The sequence below is a fragment of the Montipora capricornis genome, chromosome 9 (genome assembly GCF_036669925.1).
Source record: "Montipora capricornis isolate CH-2021 chromosome 9, ASM3666992v2, whole genome shotgun sequence".
NCBI classification, from domain to species: Eukaryota; Metazoa; Cnidaria; class Anthozoa; order Scleractinia; family Acroporidae; genus Montipora; species Montipora capricornis.
The window spans coordinates 15,911,922-15,924,421 of record NC_090891.1 but is presented as its reverse complement, the minus strand read 5'-3'; the positions used below and the strand labels follow the sequence as shown (position 1 = coordinate 15,924,421).

The 12,500-nt window shown below is 41.2% G+C and overlaps 1 long non-coding RNA gene and 1 pseudogene across 1 annotated transcript; both read left to right on the top strand.

Moving 5' to 3' along the window:
• The first annotated feature begins 6,251 nt into the window (after positions 1-6,251).
• On the top strand, positions 6,252-8,601 carry LOC138015533 (uncharacterized). The gene is made up of 3 exons (XR_011125578.1): positions 6,252-8,038; positions 8,150-8,270; positions 8,423-8,601. It is a non-coding gene; the product is annotated as an uncharacterized lncRNA (long non-coding RNA).
• A 1,335-nt stretch (positions 8,602-9,936) lies between these two features.
• Positions 9,937-10,926, top strand: LOC138017337 (uncharacterized; annotated as a pseudogene).
• The last annotated feature ends 1,574 nt before the right edge of the window (positions 10,927-12,500 follow it).

The following is a 12,500-nucleotide window of genomic DNA, read 5'->3' as shown; positions in this document are numbered from 1 at the left end:
TGAGGTTGACAGTGGCATACAGAAATATCGTCGGAGTGTGCAACTATTGACTATTAACATTCTTGTCTTATTGTGAAAGCTTGGTTACTGATGAGGTTGACAGTGGCATACAGACATATCGTCGGAGTGTGCAACTATTGACTTTAAACATTTTTGTCCTATTGTAAAAGCTTCGATACTAATGTGGTTGATAGTGGCATCCAGATGTGTCGTCGGAGTGTGCAACTATTGACTTTAAACATTCTTGTCTTATTGTAAAAGCTTTGTTACTAAAGAGGTTGATAGTGGCATCCAGACGTATCGTCGGAGTGTGCAACTATTGACTTTTAACATTCTTGTCCTATCGTAAAAGCTTGGTTACTAATGAGGTTGATAGTGGCATCCAGATGTGTCGTCGGAGTGTGCAACTATTGACTTTTAACATTCTTGTCCTATTGTAAAAGCTTGGTTACTAATGAGGTTGATAGTGGCATCCAGATGTGTCGTCGGAGTGTGCAACTATTGACTTTAAACATTCTTGTCTTATTGTAAAAGCTTTGTTACTAAAGAGGTTGATAGTGGCATCCAGACGTATCGTCAGAGTGTGCAACTAATGACTTTTAACGTTCTTGTCCTATCGTAAAAGCTTGGTTACTAATGAGGTTTATAGTGGCATCCAGACGTATCGTCGGAGTGTGCAACTATTGACTTTTAACATTCTTGTCCTATCGTAAAAGCTTGATTACTAATGAGGTTTATAGTGGCATACAGACATATCGTCGGAGTGTGCAACTATTGACTTTTAACATTCTTGTCTTATTGTAAAAGCTTGGTTACTAATGAGGTTGACAGTGGCATCCAGACGTGTCGTCGGAGTGTGCAACTACTGACTTTTAACATTCTTGTCGTATTATAAAACCTTGGTTACCAATGCGGCTGACAGTGGCATCCAGACATATCATCAGAGTGTCCAACTGTTGACTTTAAACAGCCCTATCCTGATGTAACAACTTGGTTACTAATGATAATGTCTGAAATATTGGTTTAAGTTACTAATATTCATTAAGGCTTTTTGCCCACCTGTACTGCATCAAATCGAGAATAGCTTTTGGTAGCACTAATTTTGAATTGGAGATATCTGTTTGCCGTAGAGTTCAGGTTTGGGGCCGTTGTACTGATTAAAAAATTGGTGTTCAACACATCCTACAAAAAGATTGGCATAGCTAGGTCCCATTCTTGTGCCCATCGCTACACCATTAATTTGTTTGTAATAGTTCCCGGCGAATGAAAAACAGTTAAGCGTTAAAACTAGTTCGGGAAGGCGGAGGAGCGTTTCCGAGCTAGGAAATTTCGGAAACTTCATTGGCTTTTCTAGATATCAAAGTTTCTATTAGAGGCAACGTGCTATGTACTAGTGTGCACTACAAACCTACTGATTCACACAGTTATTTGTTGTATTCATCGTCACATCCATCACATGTCAAGAACTCCATCCCTTATTCTCAATATTCTCAAGAAGCGCGTTCAAAACTAACGAGCAACCTGGCACTTTCAAATGCGCGGGCTCACAACGCAAAACTTGTCTTTACATTGTTAACACTAGCAAGATATCGGGACCTAAGCGATCTGTTAAGATCACCAATCGTTTCACATGTACCTCCGCAAATGTCATTTATTGCATAACCTGTACGTTATGCAATAAATTATACATTGGTGAGACAGGTAGACGACTAGGTGACCGATTCCGCGAACACCTTCGCGATGTTCAGAAGTATGACAACGATGCATCCAACCCACTCCCTCGCCATTTTAATCTGCCTAAACACTCCAAAAAACACATGGCTATCTGCAGTCTTTCCCTACATCTAGGTATGACGGAAAGCCGCAAGAATCTGGAACAAAAATTTATCTTTCAAATCGGCACCCTTAATCCTCACGGTATTAACGAACGCTTTTCATTTAACTATATATATTTTTCACGTTGCCATGTTACCACCAATAGCGTAGCTCCTACTCTACTATAAAAACTACACGTAACCCATAATCCCTCAATTCGCTCTGACGAAGGGCTAACGCTCGAAACGTCAGCTTTTAGAATCTCTGTATGGTGGCCAATTTACATTATCAACTTCGTTGATAAAACCAAATTTTTGTATACTACTTCCCCACCGACGCAGCACCACAGTTTCTTTACAAACTACCCCTTCAAGCAATACAACATTTGCCGATGAAAACGAAATGAGGTGTCCCAAAAAAGGAAGACCCGAAGACCCCGAAAAAGTAACCCAAAACCCTCAATTTGGCTAACCGTAGGCCTAAAGTTGGATTTTTGAGTTACCTCATGCGAAGTTCAAGTCCTTCATTCCCTACAAGCTGTTTCAAAGTGAAAGCTGGGCGATCCGCCATATTTAGCGGGGTAACCACTCTCAAGGTGTTGCCGGACATCTTTATTTCCCGTCGGATGTACATGGCGCTGTTACACTCTAGGTCTAAAAACCAACTTTAGGCCTAGGGTTGAACGTTTTGAGTTACTTTTTTCGAGTTTTCAGGGTTTTTATAATGTACTTTTTGAAGCAGTATTACGAAATAGCGAGAAATTAAAAAAAAAAAACCCAACAACAAATACCAGTAATCTCGTAATCTGATTGACTAATTAAGAGTCTTGACAATGCTATTCGCTTCATTTTGGGAAATAAACCAATCTTATTGCTAGCAAGTTTTTGACAACGTTTGCTCTTTCTTTTTCTGATCTTGGGCACGCTCTGAAACAAACATTTACTTTGACGTTGAATGAATAAACTCGAATTCCAAACTCGAACCTGCCTTCCTCCTTGACTACTGTGGTAAAAAAGAAATAGAATGTAGTTCAGAGGTGTCTGTACTCTTATCGACAACGATATTCGTCATCACAGGTCAACATTGTGACCACTGCGATGAATATCGTTGTCGATAGGAGTACAGACAACGCTGAACCACAATATTCGATTTATTATGCTACCGAGCAAAATTAAAGACGAAGACGTGGTTTAGCTGCATATAATTTGGCAAGTGTTTAAATTGATTTACGCATTGGTGTAGTTCCTTGAGTTTACATCTAAAAAGCGAGATTTTTTTTGCGGATTGTAATTCCTAATGTCATTTAGGTTCTGCAAGTTTTTAATACGTGGCATTTAGACCAACCAAGTAATTAAAAATGAAACCGTGGTTTAGTTGCGTCGAAATATATAATTGACGGGAAAAGTAATGATTGTATGTACCGGCGTATTAAAACTACAAAGGTAACGAAGAGCATTAAGAAAATGTTGCTTCCCGATTTGTTTTATCTCCTGAAGTCGCGATCCACAGTTGAGAATTTCACTCAAGTCAAATCAGGACGTTTGTCTGATGGCATGAGAGACTTGTTGAGAGTGGTGACAGAGATTAGATACTCCATTACTTTTAGATAGAAGCATGAAATTGTCTTAGATTCCTTTTGGAAGAGTCAAAGTTCCCCTCAGTTTGGCACCCGAGTTAAACAAAGGCGAAAGGCAGAGAACAAAAAGTGACATTTTTCCCTTTGGATACACGCTTACGCGTGTAAGTGTAAGTGTATTAGTATTCGCATAATTTTTATTATCTCGCAGCTTTTCTCAACTGTCAACCCTTTGTCGTTGCTATGTAAATTCCTTTCTTTGGACAAAATATAAAACCCGAAAACCAACAACCATATGAGTCTCTAATATAAAGATCCTGAGTCACGTCCAAACGTGGTACGAACGTCACTTAACAATTAACATGTACAGTAATAACCACGTGCACCGTACAGAATAGCTCTGTTGTCTTCCATCGTTAAAGCTCTAATTCTCATGTCTGCTGAGTGAAATAAACGTCAACCAATTTCGTTAACAAGACATTTGCTGACAGCTTGAAGGCAGACTTTAACGCCTTGGGCTTTCAAAGTGTTACATTCACCACTGTACCGAGTTTCAAGTATGAAAGGAATGTGGGGACAAAAACCCGCAATTCCATCAGGATACTTCCAGATAGACCCCGCTGCATCTCGTCGTGCCATAGTTTTGCAACCACAGAAGACCCAATTTCCTCTACAGCAAACCCAAGAGTTGAACATAATGGGCATTCATCAACAGAATTCAGTTACATTAACTATGACAATCATACCCAAACATAGGTGTAAGTTTTCCCTAGCTTACTAATATTGATAAATAGACCATTTTAAAGTTGCTGTTCGCCTCTGTTTCGAAGCGAGTCCTAGTGTTCAATCATGCAAATGGAAGGAGGTTTGTATTTTCATGCAAATCAAACTCATTTCCATTTGAATGGTTGAGCACTAGGACTTGCTCTGAGACAGAGGTAAACAGCAGCTTGAAAATGGCCTATTGGTGGTTGAAGTTGTGTTGTGGTACAGGGTGTACTTAGACATGTTTCCTCATGTATTAATTCCTCAAGGAATTTTGCCAATGGAAGGAACAATGATATCATGAAGTTAACTTCTATTGTTGTTGTTAGAATCATGTTGGTTGACATCGCTTTTGGTAAATGACACATTCAAATGATGCCGTTGTAAGAGCAAGATCAAATTAAAATTATTATAGAAACTGTTTGGTTGTTAAAGGACCGTGTTCATTCCACAGGCATTGTGTGCTGAGGATCAGTTTTCATCTAATGAAAATCCCGCCAAAGCTGGCATCCTTCCTATCACTTTGCTACAATAAGCAATGCAAAGTTTTCAATACCAAAACACAGGGTTTTCATTTGAGGCCGGAGGCCGGACGTTTTGTCCGGTCATTTGCCATTCCACGTCCAGTACTTTGAGATCAATATTGGCGATTTTTTTTCACTACTGTATTATATATTTTTCTTACTAAGGCATCTCATGAACATACTGACTAGAGGATAACAGAATAATCAATTACATTCTTCAAAACGGCCATATAACTCTTTTTTCTTTGCTTATTGAGCAGCGGGATATTTTATTGGTTTCCCCTCTTCATTTAAACAGAATTGAAGTGACTATTTCGTTCTCATTCCTGCTCGGCCAAGTCTTGAGGGAAATCCCCAGGCAAAACACGCAACTTGTGTTAGTCAAACTGTTGAAAGAATGAAGAGGATAAGCGAGTGATTCGTCCCGACGGCCAAGAGAAAACAAGGTAAGTTGAAGGGCATGATTATTCTGAATGAGTGTTTCACTGTACTGCGCTGTGAGCAGTAAAAATGGTAATGTTCTCCTGACCGAAGAAAACAAAACAATGTCTCACGGCTGCCCTTTGCTAATCAGATCACTATTTACGAGGTTAAGTTTATATTTCCCTTATCCAACAATCAAAATACGACTTGGACTTTGAAATAGAGAAAAACTGAAAGATTTTATCTTAAGACAAACGAAAAAAATAACACAGGCGATCTCAAAAGTGATACCCTGGGTACCAGAGGTTTTTTCTCACGGACCGATGATACTTCGCTTCGGTGGTCACGCGGGTCAAACAAAGACTTAACCAAAACCGGAAACCGGAACTAAAATTACTCACCTAGTTTCACGCACGAAAGGATTTCATTCATGGATGTCGATTTTATCATCGACAGACGCTGGCTCATAAAATCCTTGATAATGTCAACTTTGAACACAGACAACAGTGATCAATAAGTAGAAATGAATTGACAAAAATATTGGTGTCTTTAGGGGAAATTCTAACGCAAGCAACCATACATGAAGAAAGCCTGTCTGAGGCAACAAACTGTGATCCAATGCCTGCAAGTAGTAATGAGAGTGAAAAGCCAAGTTGTTCCTCTTCAAATACTACTTTCCGAAAGAGTCCTCAAACAAGTAAAGGACCTTCTCAATCTTCTTGCGATAAAGAAAGGGAGACAACTATGTTGAACAACACTTTCCCTGACGTAGATGTGCACCAGCAAAACCTGTGTGGTATTAAACACACCTGTGAACTTGTATATAATGTCGAATCCCCAACTGAAAAGGTTTCAAAATTCCAGCATTCTATGCTTAGTAGACCAGAAGCATATGATCCTGAAACGGGGATTTGGTGGCTTGTTTTTCAAGCAAATGAGGGTATGTTTTGCCTTCTTTGTAAAAAACATGACACTCACAATGCTAAAAACAAAACGAAATACTTTAACAAAATCCCAGAAATAAGATTCAAGCCTGAGACAATCAGAGTACATGCTGATTCTCCTCAACACAAACTAGACATACAATTAGAGATGCTACAGCGAGGATCAGAGTTTCAGAAGCAATTAGATGACAAGAAAAAGAACAAGGGAAAAGAGTGCAAGAAAATTTTCGAAGTTGTTTATTGGCTAGCTAAAGAAGAGTTGCCAAACAGAAAGTTGTCCTCGGTTCTTGAGATGATAAAGAAGATTTCTGGAGTTGATCTGAAACGTCCCCTACTCGTCAAAGGGAATTGAAAGAGAGCTGTTTTTAACTCTTGCACAGGTTTTCAAAGAAAAGATTAAAGAAAAGATTGGTAATGGCGTTTATGGCATCCTCATTGATGAGGTCACCGACATCTCTTTGATGCAGCAGCTTGTAACTTTTATCCAGTATTATGACAGTCAAAGCTGTACCACCACCACCAGTTTCCTTGCAATATCAAACACACTGAAAGCCAACAACTCGGCAGATGCGCCACAGATCAAAAAAGTACTCCTCGAACAGTTGCAATCCGTTGGGTTAGAAGTACAAACCATGCGCAGCTTTGTCTCTGACGGTGCATCTGTTATGACTGGGGCCAGAAACGGGGTGGCAAAGCTTTTAAAAGATGAGAACCCATTGATCCTGTCTTTCCACTGCTTAGCACACAAACTTGCTCTTGCTTGTGCTAGCTCTGCAGATACCCTTGACTACATTGCCTACTGTGAACTACAGTTGAACCAGTTGTGGAAGCTGTTCTGCAAAGCGCACTGCAACGTATCTTAAAGTGCAAGAGAGCACAAAGAATCTTACACTAAATTCGGCGGGAAGGAACCAGGTAGCAAAAAAGCTGAAGAAGGCTTGTTGTACACGCTGGTTGTCGTTAGATAAATCGGTAGAGGCGGTATTTACGGATTTCTGCGCAATAATCGAAACGCTGGAGCAGCTTAAAACTGAACCAACGGGATCAGCAGCGGATGGTCTCCTGAAAAGAATGAAAAAGGTGATATTCATCGGCACCATTTACATCCTCCACGATGTCTTGCCAGTATTATCACAATTAAGCAAGCGTTTTCAACGAGGAAACGTAAACTTCTCACACCTGCTTCCTGCAATCAAGGCCACACATGCAAAACTAAACAGGCTTAAAGAGGACAAGGAATGTTTGAAAAAGCTGCAGAACGACCTCGCTCAGAATGGAAGGCTTAACCGTTGTGGTTTAATGCTTTCAGACAACAAGATGCAAGAGCTGTGTTCTCTCATGAACCGCTACATTGTGGCCCTGCAAGACAACATCAACCATCGCTTTGAACCCACTTTACCCCAAGTTAGCGCCTTTTCCATCTTCGACATCGCTGATCTTCCAAATGAAAGTGACCCGGGATTTGAAGACTATGGCCAGGAAGAAATAAAAATCATCAGTAACCACTTCTATGGAACAAAAAAAGAAGAGGAAAGAAAATGAAGTCTGCAAAATTACTCGCACAATGGGAGAATTTCAAGTTTGAAATGGTTGCTTGGAAGAAACAAGTGCCGCAAACTCTGTTGCAGCCGAATGACAGAAGCCCTTAAGATACCAACATTCTCACCACAACAGACTGGACCTTACAAAGGTTGCTTGCGCGGCGCAAGACCTACCAGGATACCTATTCAGAACTTCTTATGGTGGCGGAAGCTGCATGGACGATGCCCCTAAGCAATTGTTGGCCTGAAAGAGGTGGAAGTGCTATTAAACCCATCAAGACAAGAATGGGAAGTCGACTCACTGATGACATGCTAAATGCACTTATGCATGTGAGCATCAACGGCCCATCGTTTGGGACAGAGGAGTGTACTGACATAGTCCAAAGGGCGGCAGAAATCTGGTTGTCCGCAAAAAACAGACGTAAACCTTGTTCACCAAAGGAAAGCAAGGTACTCATTATTTTGACACAACCTTGTAAAATAACGGTACATTTTTCCTGAATAGTGATGCAGTGTATTGTATGGTCATATGCTCACAACAATACGGTTTAAATTTTGCAGGTGCCTGAAGTTGCGTTGGTCAGTGAAACACGTGCTTCAGAAGGAGAGAGGCAATGAAAGTGAAGAGGCTGTAGATGAAATTGAAGACCACGAGGTTGATGCTGATGCTCGCACTGAAGAGGTCAGTTACACGACTACAGCTATTCACGTAAAGAGTCATTACCTAATCGCTTTTTTGCGAGCTTCAAAAGTGTTTTAACTGAACCAAGCGGCTGCTAAAACTTAAAAGATCTGAGTGCTTACTCGGTTGCTATTCATTTCTTTCTCTCACAGGAGGTAGAAATAGCCACAGCTGCTCTTGGGCTTTGCGAGGTGGACTGTGACACAGACAGTGATGATTCAGCTTTTGGCTCGGACCTTGATGAATAGACTACACTTTTGATGAATGGACTACAACCCAAGTTACCAAACATCTTTTTTGAAAACCAAATAAATTCGCAATGATAAGCCAATGAAAATTCTGTTGTTGCCATTCTCCCTCCCCCTCCCCCTACCACTACCAACTGACCATTTTCATTCAGTAATTTACGTTTTAAAGAGAATTTTAGTGAGCGCCAGCATTGCCTAGGAAACTGTTTCCTTGGTTCCAGAAACGCTGGAAATGGAGTATTCTATCTTAAGAATTTCCTGGGGGAGCATGCCCCCAGACCCCCTCGCGCTCGTGAGGCGCCTTACGACGCCAAGAAAACATTCACGTCCGGTGCTTTCAGAAGTATGTCCACTACTTTACAAAACAGTTGAAAACCCTGTAAACAAATTGCCCAAAAGCCTGTTGGTTGAAGGTGGTCTTTTATATCAGAACTGATGCACATCCAATTCTTAACTACCTGGATACATTAATCTCTGAAGCTTGAGTTGGTGTGACAAGAAAGGACTAACATCACAGACACCCTCATTTGCATGAAATTGGAATTACCAACAGGTAAACCACTACTTGAGCTAAGACAGCTTGAGGTGTTCCTGAAGAGAGTCCAGTGTACCGAGACACTTATGTCCAGAATTGAACCTAATTAGATGCAAGCCGAATTTTGGCATCCAACACAAAGTGTCCCATTAAGTCTAAACATTTTTTATCTTCTTAAAGCAATAAGGTAAACATTCGGGTTATTTTTCTAAAGTTAGCATAAAAACTATGGTTGTTTGTCTTTACTTAAGGACAAGAGTTTAGGGGACACTTAATGATGTTAATTGTCTGTAATGTTAGACTTGAGTGGTGTTGAAGTTGGGGTGAAGAGCATGGGGACACCTTGTGACAGTGTGCATCTAATTAGGGTCAATCCTGGGCATCACTTTTTAGCTTTTCTCTTTCCACATGTTAACACTAAGGAGCAAAATATGATGACCACTAAAGGCGATATGTAGCAAAATATGATGACCACTGAATTTGCCTCCTATCTTCTTTAAAAACACAGCTTATGAGAGAATCCTATGGCTGATTTTGCAGTAGGGTATAGACCCATTGTTCAGCAGTGGAACAATAATCTCAACTGGCCAAAACATATTGCCCATTGTTGTAATATTGACACCTTTGGGGATCCCCTTAGGAGCCCCTGAGTGACTTACATGGACACCTCGAAAACGGAAAACCATGTGCGTTGTGTTGGCACTTTTAAAAGGGGACACGAACATCTTAGAACCAATAGTTGTTACTAGTCGTTGAGTTTAGTATTGCTTGATTGAATGATATCATAACATGGTGTCAGAAGCGGTGTCCTGCCCTGCCGAATTGTGAGATGCGTTGACGGAAAAGCAAGTTTCCTGTGAGTTGTATTTTTGTATCTTGTATAATGGCCGAACAAGATTCTCGAATGGCTGGTCCACTGCTTTTAGACGCAAATGCTGATGAGAACTGGAGGAAATTTTTTATGCAATTTGAGATTTACCTTGTTGCGAAGGGCAAAGATGCTAAAGCGGACAAACTGAAGGTAAACTTGCTGTTACATTGTGCTGGGCCAGAAGCTATCGAAGAGTACAGTCACTTTGTGTTTACCGATGAAGAAGACAAAGACTGCTATCAAGGTGTCTGTCGCAAATTCGAGGAATTGTGCCAGGGTGCTAGAAATGTAATTTATGAGCGACTGGTGTTCAATCAGCGAAATCAGAAGGAAGGGGAGAGGATTGACAATTTCATCAGTGAACTGAAAAGACTGTCTTTAACATGTGAATTTAGCGACCTCCGTGATTCACTCATTCGTGATTGTATTGTCGGAGGAGTTTTGTCAGACGAATTGTGAGGTGAGCTGCTAAAGAAACCAGATTTAACGCTGCAAACTGCTCATGACTATTGTCGTACATTCGAGGCAGCCGAACAACAGAAATACAGGTTCAATACACCAACAGAGGCGGGCTCTGAACGGTCACTTCACCCTCTCAAGAAAGTCAAGGTTCAAGAAAAGACACCTGCTCGTAACTGTAAGTTTTGTGGTTACAAGCACCCATTTACTCAGCCACCTCGCTGCCCAGCTCTTGGAAAGAAATGCAACAAGTGTAAGAAGGAACGACACTTTGCACAAGTGTGCAAAGAATTAAGTGCTGAAGGTTCACGACTTGCAGCTGTGGAGCATGACCCTCCAACGACTCACGATGTGCACACTTATTTTGAATCACTTGAGCTGGATAGTGTCTCCGGCACTCGAAAGAAATCTAGGACTTTGATTACTGTCAAAATTGCTGGGAAGAATGTACAGATCAAGGCAGATACTGGTGCAGAAGCTACAGTCATTCCCTATGAGCTGTACAAGGAGATCACAAGCAAACCTCTTCAGAAAATTAAGTAACCTTTGAAGGGGTGGCTTGCACCTAAACCCATCCATCCAAAGGGCTCTGTGAGGCTTCCAACTCAATATGGGAGTCGTGAACTTAACCTGTTGTATCTTGTTGTTGATGGAAATTTTACACCACAGCTGGGTTGTGATGCTTGTTTAGACTTAGAAGTCCTTGAGTTTATGAACGTTGAACTGATAACTACTGCAGAGTCAAAACAACCAGAGCAAGAACTGCCAAGTTTCTTTCAAACCGATCCTGTGTTGCAGGACTATAATGGTTGTTTTTAGTGATAAACCTGGCAAGCTACCGAACAAAGTACATTTGGAAGTTGACCTGTCAGTTCCTCCAGTGGTACATCCTCCCAGAAAAATTCCAATTGCACTTCTTGAACCAGCACGAGAGAAGCTCACAGAGATGGAAGAAGATGGAATTATTGTAAAAGAAGAGGAACACACCCCTTGGGTTTTTTTTAATGCTAGTGATTGACAAACGGAAAGTGAAAGAAAAGAACACTCCACTCTCGAAGAATGATGTTCGAATTTGTATTGACCCGAGGGACCTAAACAAAGCTCTTAAGAGGCCACACTATCCAATGGTTTCTGTAGAGGAGGTTGCCAAGCAATTATCGGGTGCAAAGAGTTTCATGTCCCTGGATGCTTGCAGTGGATACTGGCAGCTCCCGGTGGACGATGAAAGCTCAAAGCTCTTAACATTCAATACCCCCTGGGGACGATATCGATTTACAAGGCTCTCTTTTGGCATCTCTTCGGCCCCTGAAATCTACCAAAAGCAGATGGACACACTCTTTGAAGGGGTTTCTGTGGAGATCATAGTGGATGATTTCTTGATACATGGTAAAGATCAAATCGACACTGATCAGAAATTGAGAAGAGTACTGGCTAGAAGCAGAGAAGTAGGATTGAAGTTCAATCAAAAGAAAGTGAAACTTCGTGTTCCTGAAGGGAGCTATGTTGGACATGTGTTCTCTGCCGAAGGATTGAAACCTGACCCTGATAAAATCTGTGCGATCAGTGAGATGCCTCCTCCTTCTGACAAAGAAGGTGTACTTCGAAAACTAGGAACTGTCAATTACCTAGACAAGTTCATTGAACACAAAGCTGATCTACAAGAGCCAATTTCACAGCTTACGCAAAAAGATGTGGCATTTGTGTGGGAGAAACCACAGCAAGAGGCTTTGATAAGCTCAAGTCTGTCATCACTAGTGCACCAGTGTTAGCATACTTTAATAACAGCAAACAGACGGTGCTGAAAGTGTTGATGCCAGCAGCACAGGCCTTGGTGCGGTGATCATGCAGGAGGGCAAACCAGTTGCCTTCAGTTCGAAGACATTGACTCCCTCAGAGAAGATGTACACGAATATTGAAAGAGAGCTGTTGGCGATTGCATGGGGAGCGCAAAAGTGTCACACATATGTGTATGGGCGCAGAGTTTTTGTTGAGACAGACCACAAACCGCTAGAGTCAATCTTTCAGAAAACACTGAATGAGGCCCCTCCCAGGTTACAGAGGATGTTGCTCAAACTTACCAAGTATGACCTTGTGGTGCGTTATGTTCCCGGAAAACA